Here is a 10,557-nt window from a genome sequence, read left to right on the forward strand (position 1 = left end):
TCATTGAACAGAGGAGGGGGTCTACGCCACCACTTATCCCCCACTTACAATGCTGTCCTTTCATCACTTCCCAGGAAACTCAACAAACGTAACCTATTGACCTCAGGTGAAGATACCAACGATGGTCGTTCAGTCTTGGCCACATGTGGTCTTAACGACTGTAACGACTGTCGTCACAGCAACAAGGAACACTAACGAACCAGCGGTATCGATGACCCGGGATAACAACCCCACTGAGGTTAAATAGCTGAGTTTCCCTGCCAGTCAGTCAGAACTGAAGAAGTCCTTTGGATGAGGGACGAAACGTCTTCCAGTATCTTCAACCAAGTCCAGTTGCCCTTGATTTTAACCTTCGTTGGTTAACGCTATAGCACATCATCACTGCACTGTAAAGACATTATGCTTTATTAAATGTCATATAGGCTAATTAACAAACTATCCATCTAATGTCACTCAAGTGACTGTTATGTGACAACCGGCTTGCCTTATTCTCCAGCGCTGGCAGTAACTCAGCCTGCCGAATGAACGAAAGACTCCGAGGACCCATGTTAGTGGGGAACTAAATGGTAATTCCTGCTCCACAGTAGCCGAGCTGTCACGTGACAAATACGCTCTGTGCACAAGTGTAGTGACGAACTTCGGCTGTTACCAGAAGTCGGCATATCAGTTTCTGATTTACTCCCGCCCAAAATGTCAGCATTACTGTTTACCAGATGTCTCCAGGATCTGCCTAAAATAAGCATCAGCGATGTCCATCTTATTGTTGATGCCTGGTCCCCGGCTGCAACAAGCAAGCGGGACAAGGGATTTAAACTCTACATATCGAGTTATCTGCACAACTACGAGAGTAAGTACAGGAGTTTAATGTTGTGTGTAACACCGTTAGCGGCTAAGCTAGTTAGCGACAAGTCCATTTTTAGTGCAGTATAGAACGTTGTTTTCTCAATTTTAAATGCAAACTGTTAGTTCTTGTGCTAGCTATATTATCATGTGTATTCACTTTCTGTCCCTCTCAGTTTCTAGTAAAGATCAGGACACAAGCCAATAGTTACTTCCTTAACCCGGCATTCCTAATGTTCTTGGGGAGCTAGCTAAGGTAATTTATGTTTAATGTAACTCTCAAATCAAGTGAAAACAGTTATGTTTGGCAGGTAACTTTACCTAGCTGGTCCCCTCTGGGTTAAAAAAACGAGTTCTTATTCAAGTTCTTAGGTCATCATTCAGTTAAGATGCAATCTTGTTTTAAATCTTGTCTACCCCTGTGGAGCTGATGCATCACTGGTGCACATGTGTTGCTGGAGCAGCCTTATGCAACCACTGTGTTGCTTTGCTGTTCCAGTCAGCACATTACTCCCAGTTGAAAGTGCCAGTGGTCCCTCCTGTGCTACGCTGTACTGAACGAACAGCAGTGGCACAAGCCCAGAACCTTGGTAAGTTTGCACTATAATATTAGACCTGTTGGCTGTATTTTTTTGACTAAATTTAACTTCGAACTGTACCCTGAATTATTTGATAGGGCATAAAGCCAGGCCCTGTGGACAAGATGACAGTGCTGTCTGCTAAACCAAAGTGTAGAGCAACAACAGAGGGTGTAAGGTAAAAGCTGAATATTGTAGATTTATTGCAACACGCTGTATGTTTGAATTAAAATAGCTTTTCTGGATCTTCCACTTTTCACTCATGTACATTTTATCCACACAGGAGCACACTCTACAAAGGCCTTAGTGGGGACTTGCCTGATCTTTCTGTCCTTCGGGTGAGTAATGATTTAACAGTATCAAATTTCACAGTTCAGTAAGATATCATATAAATAAATATCTTTATTTAAACTATATATTTCATAATTTTCTTTTTCCTCCCCTTTTGATTTAATGTACTCATGTACAATGTAATATATTATTACATTCCTAGGTGACTGAGGCATACAAAGATTTCTCTACAGCTGAGGCGCCGATGATCTGCAGCATGGGCATCAGCTGTGAAATTCCCCTGGTCGACTCTGCCCTTGGCAAAGTTCAGGCCGGAAGTGTGCTGTCCTACCAACAACCAGCTACAGCAAAGAGAGACCTGTCCTTCCATGCTGCCCCACCACGTCCATCTGTGCCTCTTCAGCATTACCACCTGCAGCCATCCAGTCGCATGTTTGTCTGTGCTGAACAACAACAGCTACACAACAAGAGTCTGGAGGTCACCTGGGACATGGTGCATAAATTGGAATGTGCTACCAGAACACAAAGTTCATGTAATGAATGGCATCAGCTGAGGAGGCCCAGATTGACAGCCTCACGTTTCAGGGAGGTCTGGCTAACATGATTCTTCAGGGCACCCGTTAGACAGCGGCTATGAAGAGGGGGCTCGAATTAGAGGCAGATGCTATTTGGGAATTAGTCAACCACTACCCCTGTGGATTTGTGATACACCCCGACGCTCCTTGGCTGGGGGCGTCTCCAGACGGGTTAATCTTTGACCCTTCAGAGCCATGTCAGTTTGGGCTGATTGAGATGAAGTGCCCAAATGTTAAAACCTACGTTGATTGCCCATATCTCCAAATGTAGTCAGGAAAACTGGAGCTAAAACAAACACATAGTTACTACTGGCAGGTACAAGGTCAGATGCTAATTATAGGAATGCATTGGTGTGATTTTGTAGTGTCAGCTGAGAAAAACGTATTCATTCAGAGAATTTACAGAGACAGTGATGTTATTGATGTTATCAGAGAGAAAGTAGAGTAAGTTTATTGCTACGTCTACTTGCAGAAATGTCTGCATCAGGTTTAGTTAAATGTTTTTTTATGCTGTGTTATTTTTAACTGATCGTGAATTGTTTGTTATGTTAAATGTTATGCATCTCAACTCTTAATGGCAGATGTTTTTCATGAATTGCACTGCCTTCAAAAACAAGCAAACACAATAAAAGTCTTTTGCTGCCCCAAGAAAAAGACCAGCTATTTATTTACCATTGTACTCAAGAGAAGACATACATCTGTAGCACTGCAGATAAGAAGGATTATAAGAGTTAACTGTTAACACTTTTAAATAAACTGTAGAAACAACCGAAAATCCCACCCTCCTTATTTTGTGCAGCCACCGTGAACAAAGGCTGGTGTCTTTCGGGAAACGGTGGAAGCTCAAATGGCTGTTATACTGACCTGAAGCTGAGCAAAGTGGCACACAGCAGTGCTCCTTCGACCCACACACAGTTCTTTGCAACTTAAATGAGTCACGCACGTTGTACTTCTTTTTCCGTATAACGGGAGAACTCATGGTCCCGTTATTTTTACCGTAGCGGATGAAAACAGGAAGTAAACCGGAAACTAGAATGCCGAATTCTACACAAAGTGGAAGTTCGTCACTACACTGGCGCACAGAGCCTATTAACGACTCAAATCCAGAGACCCACAGGGAGGCCTATGAGTCACAAACTCATGCAGCTGTCATGTGACGAGTGAACGTAGTCCAAAACCATTCACGCATGCGTGAAAATGAACAAGTTACTCACTGAGACTACTCGTTCCTCCTGAGTCATGTAAAAGATTAGGTCAAATGAATGAAAAGTTCACTAACGACACAACACTACAAGCACTGCAACAACTGCACTGTACTTACTGTGTTAAATTAATAAATTAGTGCTTCAAAAGTTCCACAACAATAACGAGCTCTGTAACAGTTCAAGGACAGATCACCATGGTTGCAGTATTTTGTGTTGCTTTACTGTTTATTTTAAAGGTTAGCTAAATTTGCGTTAGCATATTGCGCGGCTGATGTGGCTAGGTGGTTTGGCGATGTTGGAGTAACGTTGCAGTCCTGAGGGACAGTTGAGAGAAACTGTGAACAGTAAGCCTCATCTGAAGCTAACTAATTAATGAGCGTAGTGTATCGGATGCCTGCAGCTATTTTTCATGATGGTGGAAATTTAGTTTGGTTAGTTGTGCACAGACCATTCTGCTCCGCACTAGCGTGCATTGCTGTGGGATGTAAATTGACTTGATAGACATGCCCTGAAGGTAACGCTGTTGCTAACATTATGTGTGAAAAAGACACGGTCAAACTTGGCAATGTTGTTGACTAGCACCCAGCAGCTAGCTTGCATCGGCCATAAAGCTGCTGTTAGCGGCTCGCTGTGCAGTGAGGTGACAAGACACAGACACTCTTATTATGCTATATGGCACCAAATGACTTCATCGATGAAAAATGCGCTGTTGAGTCCCAACATGTTACCGTGCAGGAAATTACTTCACCACGACAGCCCTATTTCTTTACGCATAGTAAACCCTAAAACACACTAAGTCATTATGTAAAATGATGCTTCAACTAGTAAGATATACCAAGAAATACTCAACAAGATCCTTAAGCAGAGGTCTGTTGTCTCTACCAGAGGCCTGATTTACAGTTTTATTTGCTGCTTCCACACAAAATCTTTACTTCACACAATTTTTGAAACCTCTCACTCAAAGAGCAAAACCTCATCTCAAATCTCCAAAAAGATTAGCTATGTCTCAGCCTCAGTTTTCTATTGCATATAATATTTTTTCAAAACACTACACACAACTCTCTACCTAAAACACAAAAATCTAACAGGAAGTGACCTGCTGTCCTTTTCCAAACACAACCAATGAAAATGCTACACTTATTCACCAGGTCACACAGCCACTCCTCACATGTGCAAACACTAACTGCTTTTCTGATCACTAACCAATCACCGCTTTAGTATACAGTAGACCTATACATAGGTCATAGGTCAGAGTACCTGTTTTGAACATTGGAATGTAAATGGTATATCCCATAACTTACTATTTTGAAAAAAGTGCTCCTTTTTAGGATGTTTCTGGTATTTCGAATGCAGTGTGTCATTTTGAAGGACATATGAGGCATTTTGCTTTTTGTGTGAGCAGTTTGGAGAATTGTGTTTATAGTTTTGAAAAAAGGAGACATAGTTTGGAAACGTGTGTAAGCAGCAGCGTTGGGCAGTAACGTGTTACGCAGTAACAAATTTATTGAAGCAGATGTAGCAGCACAGCAATGTGAAACTTACAGAAAGAAACTCGGGCAGCTACTGCCACTGATGTTTGGAATCGTCGGGAGAGAGTGGCATTACAGTGTTTCTCATTTGCTAAGACACTAAATGAAAGTGGGATCCGCTTGATCTTCATCATCACATTATTAGCACAGCAGAAGTCTTCTCTTGCAAATGTTTAAACACTTTTTCATTTGTTTCACAAATTTTTCACACCCTTTGTCAAAACAGTTACCACGGATCTCTTTGAAACTCCCCGACCGCTATTGGATTCACTGTGTAGGAAAAAAGGAAAACATCTAATCTCTAGAAAGCTGATAGAAAGTACTTGCATTATTATAAATCTCTATGCACCTGTGTGAAACTCATTTGCACAACTCTTCAATCAGCAATCAGTCCTCACCCATCTATAAAAGATGCCACCTCTGTGTTGCTATTTGCAAGCATGGATCAAAGAGGCCATAGGCACGGAAAGAGGCCATGGCAGAGGGGCCCGAGGAAGAGGAGTTTGTATGCGTGGTGGAGGAGCTGCAGCAGCAAGAGGATGAAATCGAGCTCAAGTTTCAAATGAAATTCAGGTAACAATTATTGACCATGTCATCAATATTGGCACTGTGGCATCTATTGTCAGGCTTTTTCGGAATGAGAACAGGTAATTCACAGTGTTACTGTAATGTATAACACTGTGTATTTCAGCTTTACTGTATTGCCCTGTTAGCAGAACAAACTGTGTCTACAGTAATGCAGATGTTTTATCAATCCCATTTATGTGACTGTCATACAGTAATGTCAATTAATGACATGCTTTTTGCTTTTACTTTATAGAATCCAGACATTACCACACACTGGTGGCAGAGGAAAGATATTTAGTATTGAACAGGAGTCTGCCATTGTAGATATGGCAAACAATGCAATCAGACTGCGTGAAATCCAGGCAGCAGTAATTGCAGATCAGGGAGCATTTAGAAATATAAACAGTGAGAGTTTGGCAACTATAGATCGAGTCCTTAAACGAAACCATGTCAGAATGAAGCAACTGTACAGAGTTCCATTTCAAAGAAACTCTGACATCGTAAAGGAGGCACGATTCCAGTATGTGCAGGTACAGATTTTTTATTGTAATTTGCTTTATGAATTTGCTCTTTTTCTTAGAGAATAATGGAGCTTGAAGCTGAAGGGGCACATCACAAATTCATTTTTGTGGATGAAGCCGGCTTCAACCTCTGTAAAGTGAGGAGACGCGGGTGGAACATCAATGGGCAGAGGGCCACTGTCACCGTGCCAGGTCAGAGAGGTGCCAATATCACCATGTGTGCTGGCATCTCCAATGATGGGGTCCTTTGCCACATACCAACTATTGGCCCATACAATACAGAGCGCCTCATCACATTTCTTGATGCATTGAAAGAAATACTAATTCCACCCGAAGAGAGAAGGCTGTTGAGGCCTGGCATGACTCCGTATGTCATAATTTGGGACAATGTGGCTTTCCACCACTCTCGCCTTGTGAATGAATGGTTTGCAGCACAGCCTCGTATTATGATGCAATTCCTCCCTGCATACTCGCCTTTTCTGAACCCAGTCTTCGAGTTCTTCTCTGCTTTGAGGTGGAAGGTGTATGATCTCCGGCCATATGAGCAGATGCCCCTCCTGGAGGCAATGAATGTTGGTTGCCTGGCAATAGGTGCAGAGTACTGCCAGGGATGGATACGCCATGCAAGGAGGTATTTCCCTCGGTGCATTGCAAGGGAAAACATTCAATGTGATGTTGATGAGAACCTGTGACATAATTGTCAAGAACGAATGGACTAAATGTGAAAGATAATATATATATATATATATATATATATATATATATATATATATATATATTCTTTTTTAAAAAAGGTATTTCCACCCATAAGTTTCCTTTGGTAGCTTTTTTCCCCCCAGTGTCCGTTTGAGTTTGTAAAGCATCATTTTTCATATTGATAGCTGTATTTTGTATTTTGTTGTCCATTGTGTAATGATTGATTGAAAGAATAAATTAATTTGACCACAAGTTGTGGTGTTTGATGGAAATATTTGCTTATGTTGTATGTTTTTAATGTTTTGTGAGTGTCATTTTGGCCATTGAGCTTCAGTTTTATCCTGTGTATTAACTGTTTTGAAAATGATGTGATGTCAGAGTGGGCAAATGTGGGCAATGTGTTTAAGCAATCGAGAAAAACTGTAACGTAATGTTTTGTAACCACTGAATACTGCTCTACAAGTACGCTACATGTGCAGAAAAACAGCTGTTCAAAAGTCGGGATTTACTTGCCTTATTTATATTTACAGTTTTTTCTGAATGCTTAAGCGCTAATTGTGATTCTTGTAGCACAATTTCTAAAACTATTAATACGTATAGCAAAACCAGAGGGAGAGGACGTGGAGGTGAAGAAGTTGGAGGAAGAGGACGTGGAGGTGAAGAAGTTGGAGGAAGAGGACGTGGAGGTGAAGAAGTTGGAGGAAGAGGACGTGGAGGTGAAGAAGCGAGAGGGTTAGAGGAAGTTAGAGGAAGAGGACAAAGAGGAGCAAGAAGAGGACGAGGAGGGGAAAGAGGAAGGGTAAGAAGAGGAAGAAATAGAATAACTGATGACATCAGAGCTACAATAGTGGACCATGTCATCAACCATGGGATTACCCTGAGGGCAGCTGGCCAACGGATTCAGCCTAATTTGAACTGCTACACTGTGGCAAGCATCATTAGGACATTTCGAAATGAGATTCGGTAAGTACTTTGTAGTACTGCCATACTCTAATGAGAAACACAACAGTACCATACATGCAAAAATACTGAAATTGTTACTTTACAGAATTGCTAGACGTCCACATGTTGGGGGCAGAGGAAGAATGTTCACTCCAGAGCAAGAGACCCATATAGTGAACATGATGATTGCCAATAATGCAATAAGACTGCGCGAAATACAGCAGCGCATAACTGATAATGACACCATCTTTCAAAATATACACAGTGTAAGCATTTCTGCACTAAGTCATGTAATTTCTAACTTAAGTCGGAGTTTACATGCTACTAATGTTTTAAGGGTTACACCAGCTGAAATACGTCCAATGTAGACATAAGTTTTTAAAAACATAGATTTTGAAATATGAGGGGGATAATGGCTCCTACGCATATATAAGTTATAATGTTACAATTTCATCTGCCCGTTATACTTTACCGTTCGTTACGGGCACCGTTAAATTACGTCTATGTTGTAGTTAGCGGTTTTACCACTCGATGTCACTGTGAGACTAGCTGTAGATTAAGGTTTCATAGTTATCAATTTATCATAATTATTTGTCCTTGTATATGTACCTTTTTGTTGGTGTTTTGTTGCTATTTTTAGCCGTTAGCCTCTTCAGTATTGCAAAATGTTGAAAGAGAGAGAGACAAACAGATGACAAAACCGTAATAAACTCTTTTAAGAATAGTGCTGTTCACTGATTGGCCATGGGATGTGTAAACGTCATTTTCTGCGACACTGTTTTGATGAGTATGGACTTTACGCCAGAGTAGCTAAGATGCACCTTACGTCTCGGTGGTGCAACCAAACATCAACACAGCTTAAGTCTCAAACTAACTAGTTTCAACGTATTGTTTACTGTAGACTTTGCACCCTAACTTAAGGTAGAACTTACGTATCGCTGGTGCAACAGGCTGCAGATTGGTGCGGCGTCCGGCTATCTCCTCCAATCTTCTACCGCAATCAAAATCATCCCCTGCTTAAATAGCTGCCTGCCTGTTGCACTTGCCAGTTGAAGGGCCTTACCTCTTTTCTCTCTTTTAGAGTTTGACAGTTCCTGGAAAACGATTTTAAAATGTTGATGATGTGTTTTAATTCAGCGTCCAATAAAAAGCTCCACCGGAGTGTAGTGTTTCTGGGGTCTAACCGGACCTCACTGATTACTGTACAAAAACAAAAACACATGTTAACATTCCAAGGGCCCGCCTCACGGGCCATTAGGTCCTGGCGGCAGCTTTCAGTATGTGCACACAACTGCTTTGTTAATCTTCATACTCATACGATGCACCGTTTGAAAGCTAAAATCCTCGTGATTCGAGCAATGCAAACCATTTCGAGATAACGTACAATCACCACAGCGGGTACAATCAGCGCCTCTGTCAGACCACCTAATACAAACAAAATTGACACAACTCACCTATGAAGCCTCATAGTAATACACTGATCGAACACTAAGAAAAACCTGTGTAAAATAGTAATTTTTCATGGTATTGGTATGAAATTTAAGTCCCAGCTATAGCTGTCTGCATGCATTTGTTAGCAAGCATTTTCAAGTGGAAACAAAAAATATATTAGTTTTAGTGTGTTTAAACTTATATTAATCAATTTCAGTAGCACTTACAATCATTCTGACTTTTGGGTTAGACACCCCAGAGTGTTATCTTTCAGAGAAGCCCAAAACCATGCATATACTCCAAATGGTTCAAGAACTACATTCAATTTACTTTGGATCTGCCTTTAATAGGCGTTTTGCATGAATTCTACAGGAATGTTAATTTTGATGAAATTGGAGTGTTTAACGTTACACTTCTAATATTACTTAAGCCACTGAGATTTTCAGGCCAGGTGGGCAGGGGTAGTGGTTCCGGAATGGACACTGGAGCCGGGGCAAGCAGGCAATGACACCGCGTTTAGCAGCCATCAGGACCAAAACCTCTTGTCACAGAAACAGCTTCTACCTGGCTGCCGCTAGCCTCATTAACAAGGCCCGGGTCCCCCACTGACACTCCTTTCAAATAATACAGACCTTTCAAATAATAATAATAATATAATAATCTTTATTTGTAGAGCACTTTTCAAAAACAAGTTACAAAGTGCTTTAACAAGTGTAAAGACAATAATACCCCAAAAACAATAATACAAAAACAATACAATATAAAAGCAAGAAAACATTGAAAAGACTAAAATACACGTTGAAGATAAATATAAAATAAAAGGGATAAAAAAAAGTCAAATAAAATCGGGAAAGGCTCTCCTATAAAAGTATGTTTTAAGAAGGGACTTAAAAGAGTTAACTGACTCAGCCGACCTGATTTCCTCGGGCAGGCTGTTCCAGAGCCTCGGGGCCCTGACAGCAAACGCTCTGTCCCCTTTAGTTTTCAGTCGAGACTCTGGAACAGACAACAGAGGTGTGTATGGGACTAAAAGGTCAGAAATATAACAAGGCGAGAGGCCATGAAGAGCTTTAAAAGTAATCAATAAAATTTTAAAGTCAATTCTAAAACATACTGGGAGCCAGTGTAATGAAGCTAAAATAGGAGTAATGTGGTCATATTTCTTTGTTCTGGTTAAAAGCCTGGCAGCTGAGTTCTGGACAGTCTGGAGTCGATCAATAGATTTTTGGGTTAAACAGGTGAAAAGGCTGTTGCAATAATCCAGGCGTGATGAGATGAAGGCGTGTAAAATGGTCTCGGTGTCCTTAAAAGTTAACATAGATCGAATTTTTGCTATATTTCTAAGTTGATAAAAACATGATTGAACAAGCTTTGTGGTGTAC

At 41.0% G+C, this 10,557-nt stretch overlaps 1 long non-coding RNA gene across 2 annotated transcripts in view; it reads right to left on the reverse strand.

The window, feature by feature from the left end:
• The window catches only part of LOC123980688, a 12,631-nt gene extending 3,798 nt beyond the window's left edge, over positions 1 to 8,833 (reverse strand). Inside the window, exon 1 of one of the 2 annotated variants that reach the window (XR_006827541.1) lies at positions 8,677 to 8,833. This is a non-coding gene — a long non-coding RNA (uncharacterized LOC123980688). Of the gene's footprint in view, positions 1 to 3,148; positions 3,264 to 8,676 lie in introns of those variants that run through there. The other variant, XR_006827542.1, reaches the window with a different exon arrangement.
• Positions 8,834 to 10,557: the final 1,724 nt, after the last annotated feature.

Source organism: Micropterus dolomieu, linkage group LG12 (genome assembly GCF_021292245.1).
Source record: "Micropterus dolomieu isolate WLL.071019.BEF.003 ecotype Adirondacks linkage group LG12, ASM2129224v1, whole genome shotgun sequence".
NCBI lineage: Eukaryota > Metazoa > Chordata > Actinopteri > Centrarchiformes > Centrarchidae > Micropterus > Micropterus dolomieu.